This window comes from Copidosoma floridanum, unplaced genomic scaffold (assembly GCF_036245765.1).
Source record: "Copidosoma floridanum isolate Cflo_tuat_1 unplaced genomic scaffold, Cflo_Japanese_pri ptg000013l, whole genome shotgun sequence".
NCBI classification, from domain to species: Eukaryota; Metazoa; Arthropoda; class Insecta; order Hymenoptera; family Encyrtidae; genus Copidosoma; species Copidosoma floridanum.
The window spans coordinates 5,226,155-5,239,047 of record NW_028321890.1 but is presented as its reverse complement, the minus strand read 5'-3'; positions in this window follow the sequence as shown (position 1 = coordinate 5,239,047).

Genomic DNA, 12,893 nt, shown 5'->3' with positions numbered 1-12,893 from the left:
ATTAAAAGAAAATTGTTATCTGGAGGATATAATGTTTTTGTTTTAAAAATAAAAGGTAATATTCTAAAACATATATGATGGACTCAATTTTTTTCTACGCAAACTATCGTAACAACAAACACTAAAACGCTGTAGCCAAACATAACTTTTTGTTCGATTTTACAGGACCCATGTTGAACATGTTGCTTTCTCTTATATTTTTTTTTAAAACCACAAAAAATATCATGTGTGGTTAACATTTGGAATTTAGATTGACTGCCATTTGACGAAGTTTTCTAGAATAATGATAGACGAAAAAATTTAGTCGTCAGTTTGTAATGTTAACCTCTGTTTTATATTACCATTCAACTTGTGCCACGATGATTCAGCACAAAACAGGGATATCTATAAGAAAAAGAATATATGATCAGTTCTCACTAATTAATTAAATTCCCGTGGCTTGTCTTATTTGATCTCTGTTTTTTCCAACTTTTTTTATTTCATTCCTTTTTTTTATTTTTTTATTTAATCTTTTTTTCTTTTTTTTTTTCTAAATTATAAAATTTAAAATATTCAAGTATTTTAATTGTTGCATGAATTTTAATTTCAGAAACTTTAGACAGCCAAACACGATGAAAGTTGAAAGTGACAACGGCACCTTGACAAATTAACTTTTCAATATATGTAAAAAAACATTTATTATCTTCCAAACCGTTATTTAACGTACAAAAGTAAAATAATATACTTATGTGGCTTTCGGCAAGTAAATTTAGAAAATTACTTTGAGAATATTTGGAAGTTACTAACGTATTGTTTAACCTGAAAAGTAAGATACCTTACGGTTCTTTAAAACGCACCTGTGTGTATATGTTGAATGATCGCACCGACCCGAAAGTTTCATTTTTGCATCACCTTCACATTTCTCATTACAAAGATATTTGCAATGTTTCACAACCAAACTTTTATTATGAAAAATTTTTCATTTAGGAATACCAAAAACAATCCATAACTCTCAAGCCCAAAGAAAATGTACCTTTGTTAACTCATTTTCTATACGTAAAACTGTGTATTAAATAATTATTTACCTCAGTTGCTTTTTCCCAGAAGGAAAATTAATCAGTTATACTAAAGTTTACTTACCTGAAGTTTGACCTCGTTAAATAACAAGAAAATATAACGAAACTAAAATCTAAAATAATTGTTGTCTGAATTAATTTGAAAATAAATAATAAGAACCAAAAATGAATAATTAAAATAAATCCATCGAGTTAATGGCTTCGTAGTATATACAAGATCTTATTAAATTAATTAAGTAGTTTTTGTATTACATAATATAACTTTATATATCTTATTTCATTGTTAAGTCAACAAAATAGAACCTCATCTAATACACCACAAAGTTGTACACCCGATCGATTCATCGTCAAACTGTAAGACTTGCCTCACTGTAAGAATCTATATACTTGTTAATATACTGAATATATTTTACATTTGAAAATTACAATATACAATACTGCATGTCATTTCTTAGTGTAACGAATCTATACGTACATGCAAGAACATAAATTTACATTGATTATATATCCAATTTTACATTTTCAGAATCGAAAATACAATAAGCCATGAGTCCCTTGTTGTGATCTCCTTATGACTCATAACTTTTAATCTTGTTATTTGTAATTCACAACTGGCCATATCATGACGTCTAAGAAGAAAGTGTTGTTTCACAATATCCCTGGGGCCGTTTTCTACTTAGTCATCGATAATGAAACAATTAGCTGCAGGTTATGGCCTGGTCATTTGCCAATGGTTTCTTGCACCATGATACTATTCTCCTAGAGTATAAATAATGTAGCTTTCAAAGACAATCAATTTAAAAAAGCATAATATTTCGTTAAGAACGTGATAAGTAAAGTAAAAACAAAAGTATTCATTAAATATACTTCATAAAAACTGTGATGAAATAATTTTCACACTAGTTTGAATGCAGCTAGCATATTTTTTTAAAGAAATATATGACAGAATAGAGTAAAATTAAGTACAAGATTTACCTAAGACAATGTAACTTTAAAAAGACTTTGTACTTCACAGCACTTCACAACTGTTAACGTCGGCTGACCTTTATAAAAGCAAAGATAAAACATTTAAATGAGAGAATTACTGCAGACGTTATGAATCTCAAAAAGGGAGTGAATAGTGTTGGAAAGCCAAATCAAATCGTTCCGTGTCTTTTGTAAAGAAAGAAGTAGCAGCCAGGTTGTATCTTTCTAGAATTACAAAAAAAGTATCAAATACTCAACAGCATGGTTAAAAAAATATTCTATCAATAAACAGTTAATATATTAAATGAAACTAGATCACTCCTGTTTCCAACAAATGAGACCAAATCACAAAATATTCATTACCATAATTTTCTTCAGGTTTTTATCGATACTTTTGTTAAATATAATTATCTCATTTGACAGTATTTTTTTGTCTTCTTTGATTCGTATGGCTGATCATGGAATAAATTAAAAATAGAAGCACGAATTATCAAGTATGATTAATGTGATATTTTAATGTTTATGGAAACAAAAAATTATTGTGCAATTTATCTGAAAAGTTTTTTCTTTCCAACATGAGCTAAACGTCACTGATTGCTCTGAAAAAACTAGCAAAAGACCTTTTTGATAAGCAGTAATGAACTTAGATCTGTGAAATATCCCTTATTAGATGCTCTTGCAAACTAGTAGGGTGTCAGCACGTGGTGAATTTTTTTATTGAACGGTATTGAACGAAAAATTTTTTTAATTAAAGGTCTGCCTTTTTAACGTATTAGGTATTTAGTTATCAGTATCAGCATTAGCTGATAGTAGTAGCAATTTTTACAATGAAAACAAATGCGCATCTCATTCCCTCTTTTTTCAATCTCTTTTATGGCTTAAGTCCCAATGACATGAAAATCAACCGCTGCCTCTTATAATAAAGAGTAAATAGTACAGGACGATGCCGCTTAGAACAAGTACTGGGAAATTATTATGTTCACTTGGGTGTACATCATGAAAATTTGAAACTAGTTCTTGAACCTATTCATCTAAAACATTTAAAGAAGAATACTATATCTATACTTAATAATACTAAACTGCCTCTTAAAGGCTCCCATGACTGTAGTACAGCAGTAGTGTGCAGTAAGTATATTGAAAAAATTTATTTTTGGTGAAGAATGTCTAGAATGTCTCAGTATGTTAACATTACGACCACATCTCCTGGAATGTTTTCAAAAACATTGTATTTTTGAAATCAAATAAGAATCGTTGCTTCACACCAAAAGATGAGTTATTGCTACACAAACTTCGAACTCTTATGATTTTATTAATTTATAGGGGGAAAAATTACTTAAACTTGAGGCTTATTATTATTTTACTACTAAATAATCTCTTTTTGTTAAAACAAAGTTTTTTATCGCAGATTACAATGGTATGGATAGTTTTCGTGTATTACCTGTGTTTAAAAACGGTCAGGAATGGGGACCCATCAGCCAGAAAGCGTAAGAAGAAAGCATGCACTTGTATCAAAGGGGAAGACAGAGCAGTAGTGGTGACACACAGAAAGAGAGGGAGAGAGAGAGCCAGCCAGCCGGTGCAGGGACCCATCAGCCAGATTTGTTGGGAATGTCACATGTTTTGTGTTTTTATGAGTGGAAATAAAATTTTTCAGAGAACCAACTACACTACCAGAAAGCTGACTGAAAAATAGATAAGACATAAAACTTGCAACTCTTTTTTATCATAGAAATAAAGCTAAAAAAACGATTTAAAAATACTGATTTTTAGCGCTAGCATGGTGGGTCTAAGACTTTTTGCGTGAAACACCTCATATTGTTAATAAGAATATAATTAAACGAGTAAAGCTGTTAAATTACATAAATAAAAATCAAGACAATAATAAATGAATTGTGAGTAAGATCATAGAATTCACTCTGATTTCTGTTTATACTATTCTTTCTTTCTACCTACTTCTAGATACTATTCATACTGTAGACATGTGCTGCATGATGACATGTACCTTTACTGTTTATAGAACTTTATATGATGGTGTAGGAATAAACCAATAGTTGTTTTTTGTTCTACATTCCCAATTATCTTGTTAAAATACATGGATGTTTGTCTACAGCTTATACATATGACTTTTTCTAAAAAATTTATCATTCATTATATACTACACTTGAATTAGATAAAATATTTTAAGAACCAGATCTTTAATATATATTTTTTATATATGTACAAAGTACATATTAAAATACTAATATTATTTGTTAAAGTAAAAGCTAGTTAACCATTCGAAGAATAAATTTTTAATGTTTCTCAATGTAATAAAAGAGTATCGTTTTCATACATACTTCACAAAGCATATTGCTATTGCAGAACCTTAACCAGTGATCTAGGAGTACCAAATATTATGACATCTGCTGGAAAAAAACACTTTGATGCTGAAAGAATTCGAAGAATTATTAACATACAGAATAACGAAGTCACACAAATTCTTTGTACAGTCAAAACAATGTACTCGCATCTCTTAAAATTTGATGTTGTAAGAATTAAACATGGTAAGTGATCAAAACATTGCAATCTTCTTATCACGTACACCCAGAGAACATTAATTCGTCCCCAGCACTTGCCTTGAAAGAAAACTTGCATACCTTTAATTGGTAAGCAGTAGGTACGCAAAGAATGTACTTTTTCGGCCATGATATAGATGACAGCGTTATTTGGTATGTATATGCAAGTGTGTATCTACAGACATTTTTAGTACAGTTGAGAAAGTTATGGCAAAATATTTTAAATGTCAGAGAAACCTAGAAAAAAACAATGATCTTTAGAACAAGACATGTGTATATGAATTTTTCTACATTTTTTTCGAGTCAAATGGAGTTAAAATATCGAAATCCTTAAATTGTACATGGGTTTTAATGGGTGTAAGTGATTTTTTTCACTTAAACTAAAGTTATGACGTGATGGAAGTATTGAAAAGAGATCTAAAAAGCTTAAATAGACAGCTTAACATTCAAAGAAGCTTTTTAATAAAAAAAATAGGCTTCTTTCCAGTTATTCCAAAGAGTAATTAGGGATGTCAGTTTAATACTTCTCGTAAGTTATGTGACTTCTGCTGGACGCGGACGAATCGTGACAACACTGTTCTGAAGCGTACGTAAGAAAACATGTCATGTGTACACATACACATATTGACTTGTGTGTATGTGCATATGTAGATAATAAACTGACTACATAATCAACGAAATATAAATTACTTCTAAAAGACTGATGTTTATCATTCAAGGAGTTATCTGGTACAATTCTCTGCCTTTTTTTGTAATGATAGAGTGTGGTCTAATATTTTGGTAATCATGTGAAGTACAAATGAAAATTATTATTGTAATTAAGACTTCTTATTACTTAAATTTTATTGAGATTTTTTTAATGATGTATAATTAAATGGAGACTTGTTTTGGTTTTAATAACTTACGACTTGCCATTAATATCACCTTTCAATAATTGTATAGCTTTTTCTTCGACCTCAGTTTTGTACTTTTCAACTTAAATATCATATCTTATACCAAAACTTATCAATCTCTTAAACGTTGTTTCAGTAATAGTTTTACTCATACCAATGAAAGATTTAACATGTTCTTTGGTTTTTAAATTATTTTTGAAATTCTTGAAGATCTTTTTGATACAATCAATTTTTGCAACTATTTTAGTTATTGTCAAGTATTAAATGGTAAATTACTCTCATCAAGTTACATAAAATAGTGCGTTGTGAGCTCCCTTACTGAAGAACTCTGTATCCAGTATTTTTGAGCTGTATCTGTGCTCTTCATTTCCAATAAATAAAGCGATACCCGAAGGAAGATCCGATTTGGATGTGCTTCTACAGCGTAAAATGAAAATCTGCAATCAAGGTAAGCCAGTACAATAGAGCATATGCATACCCTAAACGATATCTCTTGCATCAGTATTTTCCAATGATCCCTTTCAATTTTGCAATTTCCTAATGCAACAGCTATCGGTATCACCTATGAGTACTCCAACTATAACGTTAGCATCCTTTAATATAGTTCTTTGAGTAACCAAATGAATAGCACCATCTGCTTTCATAGACTTTGGGCTTCCAGAATAAATTAGTATACAGTCGTGGAGTTTGATTTTTTCTGTGATTGCTTTAACTTCGCAAGCTCTGCATTTGCTGTTCCTTGTACAAAAATCTACAACTTTACCAGTCTGCATTTAGATGAGTGCACGCAATAACCCTTCAGACTATCATATATGTATCCATTACTGCACTGACTCCTGCCCATGTCATATCAAGTGAAAACTCTGACTATATCATCCTCTTTATTTAACCGCTCTGATTCAAGGATCAGAGAACTATTTTGAACCTAGCTTGATCTAAGAAATCAAGATACATAAAAGAAATGTAATAAGGGGTAATATAAAAAATCACTTTTTGTTTTTTTTTCTTATTTTTAAAATAACAAAGTACCATTCAATACTTTTTTATTTTTCCATAGTTACAGACAGTAAGTTCTGTGGCATATGAGTGATAATGAATGTATATGTGTAAGTGTGTTTGCATGCGTAAAACTTTTTGAACGTGTTTACTATGAATAATAGTTATTAGAAATAACCAAAATTCCACTTAATCTAAAAATATCATAGGAATCAATAAAAATTGATAATACAGTGTAAGACATCAGTTATTAATTATGCGTTATACTTCTATAGGCACATTAAATTTAAATTTTATGAATTTTTTTTTTTTTTACTTTTACCAGTTCTAAAAAACAAAAAAAAACAAAAAACATTTTTCAAAGAATTTTAAACCACCGACCTCTTACTCTTTGGCCACGGCCCTTATCTACTCTGCTATGAGCAGGTCCAACATAAGAAAATCAATTATTTCATGTTATCTTACAGTTTGTAACTTATTTTTCATAGACATTTTCATTTAATGTACATTAATTTATTTGGTTTAGTTATGAGTTGAGTGAATTAACAGTTAATAAATAAGATAATTTTTTTTTTGCTTTAAAAACTAGGGAATGACTATATTTTAGCAGAGCACCCCTCCAATTCATTGATAAATATTTATTCCCAAGTATTCAATTTGTTACTTCTACAATAAATAAATGATGTTTTATACAATTCTTTCATATTTTTTCAATACTTTTTAAAACTACAAAAATTTTTTTTTTGTTCTGTACAAATACAATCTTTAATTTTTATTGTATTTTCTTCTTTTAATATACTTTTTTTATTGATTAAAATAATTTTTTGACTTATGGACGTTCTTCACGTAGTTTTTGGGGGAGGGGGGGAAAGTTTAGAGAAATGACAGGAGCCCTAATATGTACAGTAAAGCTAGCAATTCATTTTCTTATGTGGATGTACTTGTATACATGCTTTCACGCACACCTCATTGCCTCTTTCTAAATTTATTTAAAATTGAACTTGCGGGTCTATTTGAAAATTACATAGGTTTTTCTAAAAGTAATTCTTTGTCCCTAAGAAATAAGAAGATTCCTACAAATTATTTAAATGACATTTAATGTAAATCTTTATATGGTTACACGTTAAATATGCATATTTTGAACGTATCAGTATAAAATAATGGTACATTGCGTACGAAGATGGTACAGTCAAACGAGCTGCAACGTTCGTTGATATTTTTCATGCTTCTTCAATATACGTTTGACGTTTAAATAATATCTGTCAAAAAAACCTATGTACGATGAACGTCCTAAAGGGGCATTCACTGGCATGTGATACTACCATATTAAAAAAAAATATACAACTGGATATTTTTTTCTATTTTATACATACGATTATATTTTTGGTATTAAGTATTGACAAGAAATAAGTGTGGGATCGTACGTGATAGATATGAGCGTAACGTTATAGATGTAGTCAGCGTAGGCAGTAGAATATTGTTCTTAAATCATCGGAAGATTCGATGAAAGTGCACAGTCTTGGATTGGTCAGCTTATATATTATTTTTATTGTATTGTGCCGTAACATATTGTTTATAATCATTAACTCATGAAATATTTATTAAAGTCACACCCATAGGTATCTCATTCCCACGATAATTGCACTACCTTCGTACACAATATTGTTTCGTAGAAGGTACTTTTATATTCAAAATTATATTGTTTTTCATAGAATTTGCAGGAAGTGTAACCTAATACTTGGGTATCAAAGCACCCACTGTCCACTAGCTTTAATATTAAAAAATGACACAAAATCTTCGCACATAGATATTGAGCAAAAAAGCTGAAACTAACGCTTAGAATAATTTTCTTAACGAATTAATGTTTTCAATTGTCAGAATTGGTCTAGATTGATTGTTTCTGTATGATTCTTCTTTAATATCTATTCTATGTTGGGTCCTATCAATCTTTGATAATTTTGAAACATTTTGTCATCAAAATAGAAGACTTGGATTGTACTTGAGAACTCTTTTATTTGTGGAGAACAAAATTCAACATATCTTGCACCTAAAACATGAAAGATAGTTTAAAAACTAATAAGAACATGCATCAAGGAATTTAGAAAAAAATTTTTTGTTCATTCACCCAACACTGATACTGTATTAACATAACTAAATTTTTCGCCACTAATGGGATTAAGGCATTCTGAAACACTTTTTATTTGATGGACCTTCAAACAGTGGCTGCATTTCATGTAAATAAGTGAACAATGCGTGCTTAAGTACCCAAGTATAAATTTATACTTTTATAAAATTATATGGTGAACAATATAATTTTGAGTCTTAAAATACCTTCTATAAAACAATATTGCGTACGAAGATGGTGCAATTATTGTTGAAATGAGTATATCTACGGTTATTGGCTATGCTTTTCATCATTATTTAATGAGTTGCCGATTACAAAAAAAATGTTACGGCACAATACAATGAGAGTTATATATAGGCTGGCCAGTACAAGACTGCGCTTTCAACACATCTTTCTATAGTTTTTAAAACAACGTCCTACTGCCTTAATTCAAAAAAACTACTCTGTAGTTCAGCTTTCTTTGATAGAGTAGTATTACATGTCAGTGGATACCCCTTCAGGACGTTCATCGCACATAGGTTTTTTTGACAGATATTATTCGAACGTCAAACGTATATTAAAATAGCGTAAAAAATATCCACGAACATTGCAACTCGTAGAACTGTAGCATCATTTTATAAATAATTTATGTAAAAAAAATGTTATTTAATATATAACCTTATGAAAAAATCACGTTAAATGGCGTTCACATGATTTGAAGGCATCTCCCAATGTTTTGAGTACAAGAGATTACTTTTAGGTTAACCTATCAAATTTTTAAATAGACCCACAAGTTGGTTTTTCAATGAATTTAGAAAGAGAGGATGAAGTGTGCGTAAAAGCATATATGTAAGTACATCTGCATGAGAAAGACCATTGTGAGTTTTACTACACACATTAGTGCTTCTCTCACTTCTCTGAACTTTTCCCCCAATAACTAGTTTAAGAACATCCTTAAGTCAAAAATCATTTCGATAACGAAAGAAAGAATTGTAAAAGGATAAAACACAATCAAAATTAACTATTGTATTTGTACTGTACGAAAAAATTGTTTTTTAATTTTAAATAATTTGGAGAAAATTTTAAAAATAATGTGAACAACTATATATTTACTGAAAAAGAAGCACATTAAATATATAGGATTAAATATTTATTAATACATTGGAAAGGTGCTTCACTAAAATAAACTAATTTCCAAGTTTTTTGAAAAAAAACAGTTTAAAAAAAAATTATTTTATTAGCAAATTATTTATTGATTTAAGTTATATCCAAACCATATAAATTAATACACATTAAATGAGAATTCACAAAAAAAGAGTTACGTACTACACTATAACATGCGGCAATCTAATTTTTCTATATTAGGACTGTTCGTATTAAAGTAGGGAAGAACTTCGACTACTGTGCAGAGGGTCTGGGGTTGAAGTCTCTTTGGAAACTGTTTTTTTTTTTTAATTTCTAATTCAAAAATGTGCAGTGAGGTTATGCGATGACGCATCTTATAGTGTAGAGGAAACTGGAAGTACATTATGCGGGACGAGGGAAAAGGGAAAAATCAAGCAAAATTTACTTCCGTTACACTTTTTCTCTAAGTTTGAATCTACAATCGTTAGTTCACGCGCACGCCTAACGCGCCTATAGAAGTACAACTTTGAAAATAAATGATAGTCCTTTCGTGGCTTCTTTTTTAAAATCTATCAGAAGCAGTCCATTATCGCACAATAAACAATATATACTCCTAGCCAGATGTTCAATATTTACTATTCTGATTCTGTGTACAGGTACAACTTCCAAATCGTGTTTTACCTCATTTCCAGGTGAATAGATTTTGTTATTAGCTTCAATGGGCTTGTTTCGATCAGCAGGTGGCTCTCATATGCCCATGTAAGATTTTTATAGGAGTATGCCTATAAACTAAATGGATTTCTGTTAGATTTCAGTTATTATATAAGTATACTCCTATGAAAAACTTTCATGGGCACACTAGCACCACCTGATGCTCGTAACAAGCCCATAATGGAGCACTGGAGCTTATCGTCGTACACTTTTTTTTAAATAAATCTTCCTTTATACCTTGTTTTTTCTAGAGGTATGTTCAGTAACACGAAAAGAGTTAAGTATTTGACTTTGCAGTAGGCTAGAGAATCCAAGACAAGCTGTGATTCAGGCTCTGTAAACGTTGCGTCAATGCATTTTTTTTCTTATTGTTATCAAAGCAATCATATAAGCTAAGAGTTACATCTAGAAAGTAATTCACCCAGGTGATAACATCAAATCAAACACTTTTTATTCAAGCTGTTAAAATACTTTAAGTTAACTGACGTTCGTAGTCTAAGTACTACCTCAAAATTTTAATTCCAGATCGTAACAATAAACTAGTTCATAGTTAAAGATTATAGGTTGGGTTGCACACCAAGCAGACAGCAGTAAAGTAATATGTATTGCTACAGTTTGAGAGTACACATATAAGGGTGCCTTATGTGTGTGTGTGCACGAAAGCGTATGGGGACAATCTAGCATAGGGAATGCGCGAGAATTGAGTTGGTAAGGAATGCGCATCATGACGGCGGCGTTGGGTAGCGGTCCGGGAGTGGGGCCTCGCTGGAGAGGAGCTCGTTAAAGAGAGCTCGGGTAGGCAGTTGGAGTCGATAAGCCCAAGGGGACGACACTTTTGTTTATGAGCTTAGACTTGGGACGGAAAATCTCCTTGGTTGCTTAATTAATTCAATCAAGTGAAGGTCCTGAATCGGCGACCGGTAAAAAAAGAGGGTTATTTTCTGTGTGTGTTAAATTTCTCGGTGCGCAGTGGTTTAGCTTTTAGGAAGATCCCCGGCGTATCCTTGTGTTTTTTCTTTATCGGACGTTGCGCTCCTTTGGGAATTATTATTTGAGTCGTTGGTAGGATCAGAGTATATTTTCTATTTTTTAAATTATTAATGATAAGCGTTGATCTCACTTATTGAGACCATTTAGTTGGCAGGTTTAAATCCCTGGCTGTTTAGTCAACCGAGAGGTGACCTTCCGACCACTTTTTCATCATTCTTGGGGAACTTTCGTTTGTTGGGAATCAATTTTATTTTATTCTTGATGAGTTTTTGATTGGGTAAACGATGCTCTCGTGTTGTGGTCTGCACAGTGACACGGGCTGTATGTGTACGCTGCCTCTGGACTTTTCTTTTTTTTTATTTTAATTATACAGTTTCCGTATATCAAAACTGTAGAGTATGAGCCACAACGCATTTCGATGATGTTCTTTTAATTAATAATAATTTTAAACGTATAATTACCCTTTATTATCTTACCCTTTATTATTTCTTGTTTTTGTATTATTAGAATTCTGTTTCGAGTTCTCGTGAGTGAATAGTTTGTTAAAACACCCTAAGTTTATTTTATATGGCGTTAATTATTGTTCTACTAACTATCGGAAATGAGTTTTGATTACAAAAATAAATAATCGAGCATTAAAGCTGAGAATACCATGTGTGTTTTGATTTTTTGTTTAAGTTTAAATAAATATTGCGAAGTTGATCAATTTCCATTGAATTTTAACATTATTCAGTTGCCTCTACCCTAAACTCCTCTGTCTGCCATTATTTAGCCTCGAACCACCCTCAACAAAAGTGGATCGTTGTAAGTTATATACAATAATAATGGAAGGTTTTTAACGTTGCCATGTTAATTACATGTTATATTCATCTTTAGTTTAATAATAATATGACTATAAATACTTTCCAAGTTAACTTTGTCCAACAATATTTGTTATTTTAATTATTTACAATACGAATTACTCAGAAGTGCATTGAAACAACATTTTTATAAGAAACATAGTTATCTTATTTTGAGTTAGTACACCTAATTTCATTATATTTCAAAGTATGCTACCCCTTTCTGACCTTCCTTCCTACCCCTGAACCACTGGAACCTCCTTAATGTTGGATATTGTTTCGCTGCCACATGTACGATGCAGCTTCGCTTCTGTCAGGGCTCTCAAGACCTCTTACGCTGGGCTTTTTTAAATCTGTTTGTTGTTAAATATTAGAAAATACAGTCCAAAATGCAAAATTAATTGTAATATGTAAAAAAATCATATCACTGAGTTTATTATACGTCAAAACTTATTATTATGTCATTAAAATTTATTTTTCTTTTTCAATAATATTTTGACGTAATCAGTGTGGAAGCGAAATTTGAAGTATAATTAAAATCTTACTATTGTACAGTGATTAAAAATAATTAATTTATTAAAAATTTTCGAATACAATATAGTGTGCTTGAAAAAAAAATTTCTAGCTTGAAAACAAGCATGCATTAATAATCATAAACA